This window comes from Hemiscyllium ocellatum, chromosome 24 (genome assembly GCF_020745735.1).
Source record: "Hemiscyllium ocellatum isolate sHemOce1 chromosome 24, sHemOce1.pat.X.cur, whole genome shotgun sequence".
NCBI lineage: Eukaryota > Metazoa > Chordata > Chondrichthyes > Orectolobiformes > Hemiscylliidae > Hemiscyllium > Hemiscyllium ocellatum.
Genome location: NC_083424.1, coordinates 41,790,901 through 41,805,082, shown reverse-complemented (window position 1 = coordinate 41,805,082; position 14,182 = coordinate 41,790,901).

The window sequence follows — 14,182 nt, the reverse complement described above, 5'->3', positions numbered from 1 at the left end:
CTTACACCCTGAATGGTAGTTAAGGCAGAAAACCTGAGTGTATTTTGAAAATGCTTACATTTGAGGTGTCTAGAGGGCTCCAGACCAAGGGCTGGATTCTGAAAAGGGACCAGAAGTCATTTAAGGTTAACACAATGGATGGATCAATTTCCTCCTGAGCTGTTCACATTTCTGTTAGAAGATGCACCATCTTCTATTGTATAATATATTCTTAACTGCTTCATCCAGACTTCCTCCTAAAAATTCCCTCTCCTTGAACAGAACCTAATTAACTATGCTCAATTGTTTACCTTGATATTTCTAAACATCTGAAGCCATTAGGATAGTCATTAGCAAATTTATGAAATATTTATGACTCAGTTTTATAACTGATTTGCTTTTTCCTGTATTTATGGTAGCTTTCTAGAAGAAACAAAAAACTGATTTGATGGAGTTACCTTGAATGATATTTAATAACACTGTTATTTTGTAACTTTCACCTTTGGCTGCTTTATAAACATTGCAACCAGTGTTCAATGAGCCTCATAAAAGCTTATAGTGAATGCAAATTGAGACTTACTCCTTTTATCTCTTGGATGCTGTCTGTTGCATTGTCTAGCCTCTTGCTTTGGAAAAGAAAAGTACCGGATGAGGAGAGAGTGCAGTATTTTCCATCTGAAAGAATGTCTTAAAATGTCAATCTAAAGAACTGAATACTATCATTATGCTGTCCCTCTAAGATATAAAAGTGGCTCAAAGGCTTTTTTACATGTAAATTGCATTCATTTTGATGCGGAATGTGATCTTTCACTGCCTAAAATCAACAGCTCAATTTATTTTCCTCAGAGCCAGGCAAAACAAATCTTGTGATACCATCCTGGAAGAAAGCATGCTGTCCTTATTCGGTCCAGCCTACAGGTCTGTCCAGTCCCAAATCAGGTGGTTGGCTATTGTGCGTTTCCTGAAATGACCCAGAAAATCTTAGTGATAAGGAGGGACTGAATATGCTGGAACTTCTAACCCTGGAGCATGGGACACTGAGGGGTGACCTTATAGAGGTTTATAAAATCATTCAGGGCATAGGTTAGGTGAATGGCCAAGGCCTTTTTCCCAGAGTTGGAGAGTCCAAAACCATAGGGCATTGATTTAAGATGAGAGGGGAAAGATTTAAAAGGGACCTGAGGGGAAACATTTTCATAAAGTGGGTGGTGTGTAAGGAGTAGGCTGCCAGAAGACGTGGTACAGGCAGATGCACCCACAATATTTAAAAGGCATTTGTATAGACATCCGGCAAGATGGCAGCACAGTAGGACACTCTGCCCGGAGCTCCACTTGTCCTTTTCCTTTCTTTCCTTTATTTTTATTACTAGCAGTCCCTGAGCAGCACAAGGGGAAGCAAGTCCTGGAACAACGCGAGAGGAAGTGAGTCCCAAAGCAGCATGAGGGGAAGTGAGTCCTGGAACAGCATGAGGGGAAGTGAGTCCCGGTGTAGCGTGAGGGGAAGTGAGTCCCGGAGCAATGTGAGGGGAAGTGAGTCCCGGAGCAGTGTGAGGGGAAGTGAGTCCTGGAGCAGTGGAATTTCCCTTGGTGCAGCTGGGTGCCAGTGCAGAGCAGACTAGAGTCTGGAGTGGAGCTGGACAATTGTTGGACTGGGGTCTGGCACAGGTAGTCAGACCATGTGCTAAGCTGCTGCTATTTGGAATTCTTTACTGCACTGTTATGTCAATCCTTTAACTATATTCTAATTATCTTACTTCTAATTCATTTTTTAGACACTGTAAGTAATGTTCCCACTTTTCCTTTCATTCCTCATTTGTATCCAAGATTTGTACCTAGGTACTTGTTCCTAAGATGGTGCCATTAGAAGGCAGCCATTGTAAAAACTTTTCACTATACTTCTGTACTGGAGTACACGTGACACTGAAGGATATTCTTTTACAGGTACATGAACAGGAAAAGTTTAGAGGGATATGGACTGGTTAAGTTTGGGATACCTGGTCAGCATGAACGAGTTGGGCCGAACTATCTGTTTCTATGCTGTACAATTCTCTGAGCCACTACAGATATCCACTAAAATGATGCCGGAACACCATTGCCTTTTCAATGGAATTTGGATAATTACTGTTCATTTTGCAGGAGGCACTCAATATGATAAAAATGAATAGAAATTGGTGAACGGGGTCATGTGACACACTGATAGTGCCCCTACCTCTGGGTCAGAATGCCGAGGTTCAAGATCCACCTACTCCAGAGATAGGCCACAACATGTCAAGAGGTTGTTTAAACCAATTCAAGGAAAAACTGAATGGTGTTGAAGGATTTTATGTTATGTTGTTATCAACTGATATTTGAGCTCTACATGCTTAAGGGTGAAAGGAAGTGGGTTTATAAATATGATTTTTTAGCCACCAAAGAATTCAGTTATGCTGTTAGGGTGATCTCAACTTCTATAAATGACAAAATGCAAGCATCCAAGTTCAGCAGGTAATAGGGAAGGCAAAAGGAAAGTTGCTCTCTATTCCAAAGGGCATAGACTATAAATTAGGAAGATCTTGCTCAACGCTACATGGTACACATAAGGTCTTAACTGGAAACTGTGAGCAGCTTTCGTCTCCTTATATAAGGAAAGATATACTGGCATTTGAGGCAGTCCAGGGAAGGTTCACTCGGCTGATATTAGGTATTGGGGGTGGGGTTGGGGGGAGGGCGCTGGCGTATGAGGGGTTGAGTAGATTGGGTCTGTATTCCATTGAATGTAAAGGAATGATGGGTGACCTTGTTGATAGATAGAAGATTCATAGAAGATTTCACAACTAAGCTTGGAGGAACTGTTGGATGACGTTCACAGCACAGAATCAGATAAGTTAATTGTTGTTTTAAGTCTGTCCAAGAGAAAGGCTGCAGTAGTGGGTACAGTGGATTCTTTCTTAATTATGTTTTTGGAGATAAATCTCTTGATTAAACTTAAAATATAAGCCATAGCTATTAATTTAACCTGGGCCAGTGTTTGTAGAGGAATAAGACGGTGTTATTTTCTGGGTCTGTAGATTGTGAAGGAGCAAAAATGGCCTTTGCAGTGAGATGTACTTCTTGTCAGATGTGGGAGTTTAAAGAGAGTTTAAGGGTTACTGCGGATTATATCTGCCATAAATGCTGTTGGATGCGAATCTTATCAGATTGAGTGGATCGGTTGGAGAGACAGATAGAAGCAATGAGGAATTTGCTACAGCAACAGTATGTGATGGATGGCAGTTATAGCAAGTCTCAGATACAGTCACATAGATGGGTTAACTCCAGGAAGGGTAAGAGAGGTAGGCAGCTAGTGCAGGAGTCTTTTGGATATACCCATTTCAAACAGGTATGCTGTTTTGGAAATGTGGGGGTGATGGATTCTCAGGGGAACGTAGCACAAACAGCCAAGTTTCTGGTATTGAGACTGGCTTCTAAGAGATCAATTGTGTTAGAGGATTCTGTAGTCAGAGGTACAGACAGACGTTTCTGTGGCCAGCAGAGAAAAAGCAGAATGGTGTGTTGTTTCCCTGGTGCCAGGATCAAGGATCTCTCAGAGAGGGTGCAGAATGTACTCATGGGGGAGAGGGGCCTGCAGGAAGTCATTGTCCACATTGGAACCAATGACATTGGAAGGGAAAAGGTTGAAAATCTGAAGGGAGATTACAGAGAGTTAGGTAGAAACTTAAAAAGGAGGTCCTCAAGGGTAGTAATATCTGGATTACTCCCAGTGCTACGAGCTAGTGAAGGCAAGGATAGGAGGACAGAGCAGATGAATACATGGCTGAGGAGCTGGTGTATGGGAGAAGGATTCACATTTTTGGATCATTGGAATCTCTTTTGGGGTAGAAGTGACCTGTACAGGAAGGACGGATTGCACCTAAATTGGAAGGGGACTAATATATTGGCAGGGAAATTTGCTAGAACTGCTTGGGAGGATTTAAACTAGTAAGGTGGGGTGGTGGCACTCAGGGAGATAGTGAGGAAAGAGATCAATCTGAGACGGGTACAGCTGAGAACAGAAGTGAGTCAAACAGTCAGGGCAGGCAGGGACAAGGTAGGACTAATAAATGAAACTGCATTTATTTCAATGCAAGGGGCCTAACGGGGAAGGCAGATGAACTCAGGGCATCGTTAGGAACATGGGACTGGGATATCATAGCAATTACAGAAACATGGCTCAGGGATGGGCAGGACTGGCAGCTTAATGTTCCAGGATACAAATGCTACAGGAAGGATAGAAAGGGAGGCAAAAGAGGAGGGGGAGTGGCATTTTTGATAAGGGATAGTATTACAGCTGTGCTAAGGGAGGATATTCCCGGAAATACATCCAGGGAAGTTATTTGGGTGGAACTGAGAAATAAGAAAGGGATGATCACCTTGTTGGGATTGTATTATAGACCCCCGACTAGTCAGAGGGAAATTGAGAAACAAACTTGTAAGGAGATCTCAGCTATCTGTAAGAATAATAGGGAAGTTATGGTAGGGGATTTTAACTTTCCAAACATAGACTGGGACTGCCATAGTGTTAAAGGTTTAGATGGAGAGGAATTTCTTAAGTGTGTACAAGACAATTTTCTGATCCAGTATGTGGATGTACCTACTAGAGAAGGTGCAAAACTTGACCTACTCTTGGGAAATAAGATGGAGCAGGTGACTGAGGTGTCAGTGAGGGAGCACTTTGGGGCCAGCGACCATAATTCTATTTGTTTGAAAATAGTGATGGAAAAGGATAGACCAGATCTAAAAGTTGAAGTTCTAAATTGGAGAAAGGCCAATTTTGATGGTATTAGGCAAGAACTTTCAAAAGCTGATTGGAGGCAGATGTTCGCAGGTAAAGGGAAGGCTAGAAAATGGGAAGCCTTCAGAAATGAGATAACAAGAATCCAGAGAAAGTACGTTCCTGTCAGGGTGAAAGGGAAGGCTGGTAGGTATAGGGAATGCTGGATGATGAAAGAAATTGAGGGTTTGGTTAAGAAAAAGAAGGAAGCATGTGTTGGGTATAGACAGGACAGATCGAGTGAATCCTTAGAAGAGTATAAAGAAAGTAGGAGTATACTTAAGAGGGAAATCAGGAGGGCAAAAAGGGGACATGAGATAACTTTGGGAAATAGAATTAAGGAGAATCCAAAGGGATTTTACAAATATATTAAGGACATAAGGGTAACTAGGGAGAGAATAGGGCCCCTCAAAGATCAGCAAGGTGGCCTTTGTGTGGAGCTACAGAAAATGGGTGAGATACTAATTGAGTATTTTGTATCAGTATTTACTGTGGAAAAGGATATGGAAGATATAGACTGTAGGGAAATAGATGGTGACATCTTGCAAAATGTCCAGATTACAGGGGAGGAAGTGCTGGATGTCTTGAAACGGTTAAAGGTGAATAAATCCCTAGGACCTGATCAGGTGTACCCAAGAACTCTGTAGGAAGCTAGAGAAGTGATTGCTGGGCCTGTTGCTGAGACATTTGTATCATCGATAGTCACAGGTGAGGGGCCAGAAGACTGGAGGTTGGCAAACGTGGTGCCACTGTTTACGAAGGGCGGTAAAGTCAAGCCAGGATGGTGGGCAAGTTGTTGGAGGAAATCCTGAGAGACAGGATGTACATGTATTTGGAAAGGCAAGGACTGATTCGGGATAGTCAACATGGCTTTGTGCGTGGGAAATCATGTCTCACAAACTTGATTGAGTTTTTTGAAGAAGTAACAAAGATGATTGATGAGGGCAGAGCAGTAGATGTGATCTATATGGACCTCAGTAAGGTGTTCGACAAGGTTCCCCATGGGAGACTGATTAGCAAGGTGAGATCTCATGGAATAAAGGGCGAACTAGCCATTTGGATACAGAACTGGTTCAAAGGTAGAAGACAAAGGGTGGTGGTGGAGGGTTGTTTTTCAGACTGGAGGCCTGTGACCAGTGGAGTGCCACAAGGATCAGTGCTGGGTCGTCTACTTTTTGTCATTTACATAAATGATTTGGATGTGAGCATAAGAGGTACAATTAGTAAGTTTGCAGATGACACCAAAATTGGAGGTGTAATGGACAGCTAACAGGGTTACCTCAGATTACAACAGGATCTGGACCAGATGGGCCAATGGGCTGAGAAGTGGCAGATGGAGTTTAATTCAGATAAATGTGAGGTGCTGCATTTTGGGAAAGCAAATCTTAGCAGGACTTATACACTTAATGGTAAGGCCCTAGGGAGTGTTGCTGAACAAAGAGACCTTGGTGTGCAGGTTCATAGCTCCTTGAAAGTGGAGTCGCAGGTAGATAGGATAGTGAAGAAGGCGTTTGGTATGCTTTCCTTTATTGGTGAGAGTATTGAGTACAGGAGTTGGGAGGTCGTGTTGCGGCTGTACAGGACATTGGTTAGGCCACTGTTGGAATACTGCGTGCAATTCTGGTCTCCTTCCTATTGGAAAGATGTTGTGAAACTTGAAAGGGTTCAGAAAAGATTTGCAAGGATGTTGCCAGGATTGGAGGATCTGAGCTACAGGGAGAGGCTGAACAAGCTGGGGCTGTTTTCCCTGGGGCATCGGAGGCTGAGGGGTGACCTTATAGAGGTTTACAAAATTATGAGGTACATGGAATGGGTAAGTAGACAAAGTCTTTTCCCTGGGGTCGGGGAGTCCAGAGCTAGAGGACATAGGCTTAGGGTGAGAGGGGAAAGATATAAAAGAGACCTAAGGGGCAACGTTTTCACACAGAAGGTGGTACGTGTATGGAATGAGCTGCCAGAGGATGTGGTGGAGGCTGGTACAATTGCAACATTTAAGAGGCATTTGGATGGGTATATGAATAGGAAGGGTTTCGAGGGATATGAGCCAGGCGCTGGCAGGTGTGACTAGATTGGATTGGGATATCTGGTCGGCGTGGACAGGTTGGACCGAAGGGTCTGTTTCCGTGCTGTACATCTCTATGACTCTATGACTCTAAGACTTGACAGGGTGGATGTGGAAAGGTTGTGGGAGAGTCAAAGGCCAGAAGGCACAATCTCAGAAGAAGGGGTCACACAATTAACACAGAGATGAAGACGAATTTATTTTCTCAGAAGGTAGTGAATCTATGGAATTCTTTGCCACAGATGGCCTTTGAGGCTGGGTCATTAAATGTATTCAAGGCGAAGACAGACAGACTTTTCACCAGTAGTTGACAATTGTCAGATCAGCTTTGATCTCATTGAATGGTGGAGCAGACTCGATGGGCTGACTGGCCTCCTTCTGCTCCTACAATTTATGGTCTAATGGTCTCCTGATCAAGGAGCACATGGCCAGATTTGCAAAATGGGTGAAAATCCATTGCAGGCGAATTTTGTCCTGTTTCTTATCTCCATTTGTTCTGGAGGTTTGGAGGTGGGCTGAGATTGCTGAGCCAATCTCCAGCCCCTATCCCTAACAGAAAAGTGGTGTCAGAGAGTTTCAGACCTAGTGAATGAATTCCAACACACATCATGACTCTCTGTGGCCTGTTGTGGGCTGTTTTCCTCTTGGAATGAGAGAGAGAGAGAGGTATTATGGGAGATGGAAGTGGGTAGCACAGCTATGACTGTCAGTGCAGGTGGGGAGTTGACCAGAGAAAATGAGCATTGGGCATGCTGGGTTAATGATGTTGAGGTGGGTGAGGGTGAGTGGTGAAGCTGTTGGAGGCAATAGTATGAATGGTAGAGCCTTAGTAGGATTTGCGTAGAGTAGCAGTGATACAGTATGAGCTATCAGAGAGAAGATGGTGGCACTTAGGCTAGCAGACTGGAGAAGATCATTAACCTTTTGTTTTTTTTCATTCACTAACTGCCTTGCTAGCAACGTCAGCATTAATTATACATCTCTAATTTCCCAGAGGGCAGTTAAGCATCAGCCACATTGCTAAGTGTCTGGAGTCACATGTAGGCCAGACCAGGTGAGATTGGCAGATTCCATTAAAGAAACAGATGGGTATTTCCTACAATGGAATCATTAGAGTCTTAATTCCAGATCCTTTCATAGAGTTCAAATTCTACTATCTGTCCTAGCAGGATTTGAACCTGGGCCCTGGAACATTACTTGGGTCTCTGCATTAACAGACCAGTGATAGCACCACGAGGACATCGCCTCCGCATGTGCTGAGCTCTAGTGCGAGTCAAACTTCCAGTGAGCTGAGACTGCTTTAACCTGGGTGGTAACCTTGGCCCAGTCTGGCGTGGTCCAATCTCATGGCCTGCTATGCTGGACCTGGAGGAAGAGGAATTCCCACTTGTCTGCCAGCCCATCCAGCAGGACCTGCTAAACACGGTGCCAAATACCCCTGGACTGCCCCATGTCCTGGGCAAATATCCTCAACTGAGCAGGGCAACTCCGCACTGACAGTATTTGTCTGTGCGCATAATGGGCTTTTAAAAACGGCATGTGGTACGATGGCGTACAGACATGAGAGGTTATTAATGAGGTGAGCTTGGTGAGATGCAGCAAGAGATCTCACTGGGCCTCAAGGTGGGAAACCCTCTGACAAACCCAACGCAAAGAAACATTTGCCAAAGAATAATAAGATTGGGCCCATTCCAATCCTGAAGAAGGTTCACTGCACTCGAAAAGTTAGCTCTGCTTTCTCTCCACACATGCTGCCTGACCTGCTGAGTTGCTTCATCAACTTCTGTTTTCGTTTCAGATCTTCAGAGTCCACAGTCCTTTGCTTTTATATTTTGATTGGGCCAAATGTTTCTCTTTACGTAGTTTGAAACTCCAGCTTGTCTTTGTTGCTCGGTGTGCCCAGAGATTCAGTGTCGGGCACAGAGATCAAATTGCTTAGTCACGGTTAACATGCTAAATTTACATGCGTTGCCATTAAACACTGAAGTTATTTTTAGCAGATGTTTCAGTCCTGGATACTTTACGTGGTTAAAAAAAAGCCTGTACGTCATGGATGATGTGGGATTAGAGTTAGTTATAGCAACATCATATTGCCAGTTTTCTAAATTCCAGTTACTCCACAATTCCATGGAGGGAATTAATTTTGACTTTACGTGACACCATAAAATGGGTGATAGTAATCAATGGAATTGATCTGTATTTGATTGTACTGATCTTTGTAATGGTACTTGTTTACTTAGGCCTGTGGGGTAGAGCTTTAGAGTCCAGACTCTGGATCCACAGACATACAGAAGATTCTAGAATGCCCCAGAGATTCCCACAGAGACTACGTGCAGACTTCAAGTTCTAAGATATGTAAAAGTCTGTAAATAAACTGCTTGAAATTAGAACTAGAGTAATCTCTCCATTGCTCTGAAATAGATCACAATGTAGAGCAACTCAGTACAAAAGCTCTGCTGACTTTTATTTCTCTTGACTTCACAGAATCACAGAATTGTTAAAGCACAGAGAGGGAACATTTGGCCTTCTGTATCTTCACTGATTCTTCAGAGGAACGATTCATTGAGTGCCACCCTCTCACCTCCTCCCTGTAGTCCTGCATTCTTCCTTTTAAGATAATCAACCGATTCCCTCTTGAAGCTGCCTTGATCCCACTCTCAGGCGGTGCATTCCAGATCCCAACCCTCACTAGGTTTGAAATAAGTGAGAATGAAAATCCAGGGAGTTGTTAAATGTGCTGCGACAACTATTATCCGTTTTACACAGAGTTCCTCGTCCATCGAAATTTAGAACAAACATGCAAGGCATTGAATCACAATGAACAAAATCATGATGGCAGCATGGTGGCTCAGCAGTTAGCACTGCTGCCTCACAGCACCAGGGATGCTGGGTCAATTCCACTCTCAGGTGACTGTCTGTATGCAGTTTGCACATTCTCCCTATGTCCGAGTTAGTTTGCTCTTGTTTCCTCCCACAGTCCAAAGATGTGCAGGTTAGCTGGATTGACCATGATAAATTGCCCATAATGTCCAGGGATGTGCAGGCTAAGTGGAATGGCTAAGGGAAATACAGGGGGTGAGTCTGGATGGGATGTCCATTGGAGGGTCAGTGTGGACTCAGTGGGCCGAATGGCCTACTTCCATGCTGGGGGGGTTCTACGATAAGAATTTCTACAAGCTTTCATTTTCCAATGATAATTTCTCTGTCTCTTCCTTACCAATAGTTATCAATAGTCTCGAGTTCAGATATATTTCTCTGCAATGCAAACCCCGCATTCGCTTCAACTAAAGTCCGAAATGCTGTAAGGTATTATCACTTGAATCCTTAAAGTGTGCTCCTAATAAATGTTTTTCCATTCAAATTTAGCAGAGGCGTTGTTTGGATGTTCTTCATCAAAAAGGTTAAATCACTGAGGGAAAACCATTAAGCTCTGGAACACCCATACACATCAGTATAATTATTGTTGTATTTATATTGTATATAAATACAGTTAAAGTATTGTGATATGTGCAATAGTGGATAGACCCAGGGATCAAAAATACTATTTTGTATCTAACTCAAAGACCACAAATGATCAGAGTTGCCTTAACCTGGAGTGCTTGTATGTCATCAATATTTTAAGTTTCCTTATTAATTGGTGCTGTACTTTTATTTTACTTAACCTATTTTTCAAATCAACCTGTTCAGAGATGTTATTACACACCTCTGGAGCAGGTGGGACTTGAAATTGGGCCTTTCAGACTGGAGGTAGTGACAGTACCACTGCACCACAAGAAGGCCTGAGGTATGCTGTATTAGCAGGAGAGGAAAACAGTGAAAGGGAAGGGTGGTTATTAGCTATGGGTAATTGACTGAATGGACACCAAGAGAGCTGTAGCCAAGTCTGACTCCATTGACCCCAACAGGACAGCCTGTTAACTCAGAGCCACCACAGTACTCAGCAACCTGCCTGGTCTGCAGGTTGGAAAACAGTCGATCTATGGGAAAACTGGTGGGATTCCAATGTGGGGGATGGGAATACCAGAAAAGACAGTTTCTCAAGTCAACATGGAATCTAATCAGAAATAGAAGCAAGAGCTAGTCACTCAGGAGTCCATCAAGTCTACTTCACCACATACAGTGATCACAGACAAACATTGGTAGCCACTTTTCTAACACATCCCCACATCCATTGCTTCCCTTAAATCTATTGATCTCAGTTCTGCACATACTTAATGACTGAGTATTCATCATCCTCTTAGAGCAAACATTCTAAAGATTCACAACCATCTCAGTGAAAACATTTCTCCTCACCTCAGTTCTAAATGGTTGACTTTTTAACCTAATCCCTAGTTTTACACTCACTAGCCAATAGAAAACAACCTCTCAATGTCTATCCTGTTGAGGTATTTTATTAATTTCAACAATATTACATTCCATACTTGTAAATTTCAGAAAATATAATTCAATTCTACTCAATTTTTTTCTAGGTCAACCGTTTTGTATCAACCAATCGAGTGAACTTTTGTTGCACACCTTTGAGGGCAGGTATGCTTTTCCTTCAGAAAAGATCAAGACTGCACAAACATATGGTATAATTTGCTTGTGGACCCTTTGACTGCCTTGTTGGATGGCACTGAATTGAGAAGGAGGTGCAAAAGGTTCAATCCAATGGTCTGTTGTCCTCCTTCTAACTACAGTTCCAGCGCCCAACCAGAGAATGGTATCCATGCCAACTTCGCAGGATTCAGTAAGACAGCCTTTTTTGATTGGAGTAACAGAGCTAAATCAATAAATGGGCCACTAATCATTAAAAAAAACACAGATTTTTAGTGCAAAACGTGTTGCTGTCTTTTGAGTTATGTCATTGAGTGTTGATAAATATTATGTACATTCATTTCAACTTTTTATATCAATGTTTGATTCAGATTAGATTCCCTACAGTATGGAAACAGGCCCTTCAGCCCAACAAGTCCACACCAACCCTCCAAAGAGCAACTCACCCCATCCAAACTATATTTACCCCTGACTAATGCACCTAATACTATGAGCAATTTAGCATGGCCAATTCACCTGACCTGTACATCTTTAGATTGTGGGAGGAAACTGGAGCACCCGGAAGAAATCTACGCAGACATGGGGAGAATGTGCAAACTCACACAGACAGTTACCCAAGGCTGGAATTGAAGCCAGGTCCCTGGCACTGTGAGGCAGCAGTGTTAACCACTGAGCCACCATGCCACCCTACATGGGAAATTTAAACCACAGAGTTTAAAACCCTTTGGTTCTGTCACTACTTTATATTCCTGTCAGAAATCCATTCCTCCTTCACTGTTCTTGATTTTGTGAAGGATGCAACAATATGTAGATGTACTTTCACACTGACTGTCACTCATCTCTGTTTACTCTCAGTGCAAAGGCCCCAGCTGTCAGTTTGACCTTTTATACTGCACATTTAAAAACAAGTCTTTCACGGTTGTTTTCACTGAAGAGAAAACCTGTGACCAGATCCAAGCTATTTTGTACGTCCAAACCTTGAAACCAGCACTTAGGTTTTGAGTCATCATCTCGTGTGTTTTCAAGGACACCCATAGACGTCCACCATGCCAAAGTTGTCTCTTTCTTTTCCTAAGGTTAATAGTGAGTGTTGACAGACTTTACAACCAGAGGCTGAATAGCCAAAGGCAATCCAGTCCTCGCTCAGCGTCAGTAAACCTGTGGTTTCTCCAGAACCTCACTGGATCATAAATGCGTGGAATTCTGTGGCTAATTATTTTTGCCCAGTTTAGTGATATTCTTGCTTCTAATACAGGGTTTTACAAAGTTACAAAACAGTCAATCACAGCATAGAAACGGACCCAAAAGGACGACAGGTCAGTAGCAGGGGAATCAACATTTCAGGCATGAGCCCTTCATCAGAACCTGCTATGCTTTTCCAGCGTCACACTTTTGACTCTGATCTCTAGCATCTGTAGTCCTTACATCTCCAAAAGGACCAGTGCCAATATTTCAAATTTTGCGTGAATGTTTTCTCACCTTTCTTCATCTAACCTTAAATGTTCCTTTCCCTCTCATGTGCTTATCTGGTTTCCCCTTGAAGATGTCTCTGCTACTGTCCTCAGCTATGATACAGAGTTCCATATCCTGAGGTGAACTTCACTTCAAGTCGAGTCCAACTCGTCAATGCCAACCAGGTATCCTAAACTGAACTAGGCCCATTTGCCTTGCATTGGCCCATCACCTTCTAAACTTTTCCTATTCATATACCTGTCCAAATGTCTTTTAAATGTTGTAATTGTACCCACCTCTGTCAGCTCATTCCATACACGCACCACCCTCTGTGTGAAAAGAATTGCCCCATGCATCCCTTTAAATCTCTCCTCTCTCACCTTAAGTCTATGTCCTTTAGTTTTGGACTCGCCTACCCTTGGAAAAAGACCTTCACTATTCACCTTATCTATGTCCCTCATGATTTTATGAATTTCTATAAGCTCACCGCTCCGCCTCCAGAGAAAACAGCCCCAGCGTATCCTCCCTGACCTATCACCTTCATCCCCTTCCCCACTCACCCATTGTACTCTATGCTACTTTCTCCCCATTCCCACCCTCCTCCAGCTTATCTCTCCACCGTTCAGGCTGTCTGCCTTTATTCCTGATGAAGGGCTTTTGCCCGAAACGTCGATTTTACTGCTCCTTGGCTGCTGCCTGAACTGCTGTGCTCTTCTAGCACCACTAACCCAGTGTGTCCAGCCTCTCCTTATAATTTAGTGGGCGGCACGGTGGCACAGTGGTTAGCACTGCTGCCTCACAGCGCCTGAGACCCGGGTTCAATTCCCGACTCAGGCGACTAACTGTGTGGAGTTTGCACGTTCTCCCCCTGTCTGCGTGGGTTTCCTCCGGGTGCTCCGGTTTCCTCCCACAGTCCAAAAATGTGCGGGTCAGGTGAATTGGCCATGCTAAATTGCCCGTAGTGTTAGGTAAGGGGTAAATGTAGGGGTAGGGGAATTGGTGGGTTGCGCTTCGGCGGGTCGGTGTGGACTTGTTGGGCCGAAGGGCCTGTTTCCACACTGTAAGTAATCTAATCTAATCTAAACTCAAACCTCCCACTTCCGGGAACATTCTTGTAGATGTTTTTCGTGACCTTTCTAGATAACTACATCCTTCTTATAACAGGGCGACCAGAATTCTGCACAGTATTCTAAAACATTTTTAAAATGTGGATCAGAATACTGCTGACAGACGTTAGAAATGAAAGTGTTTATACATTTGCTGTTAATACTTCTGTCGACTTTATGGCAGATTTGAACCAAAACGGGTTCATTAGTGATCCATCAACCTGTTTTAGGTGCTATTACACATTATTAATATAGCAC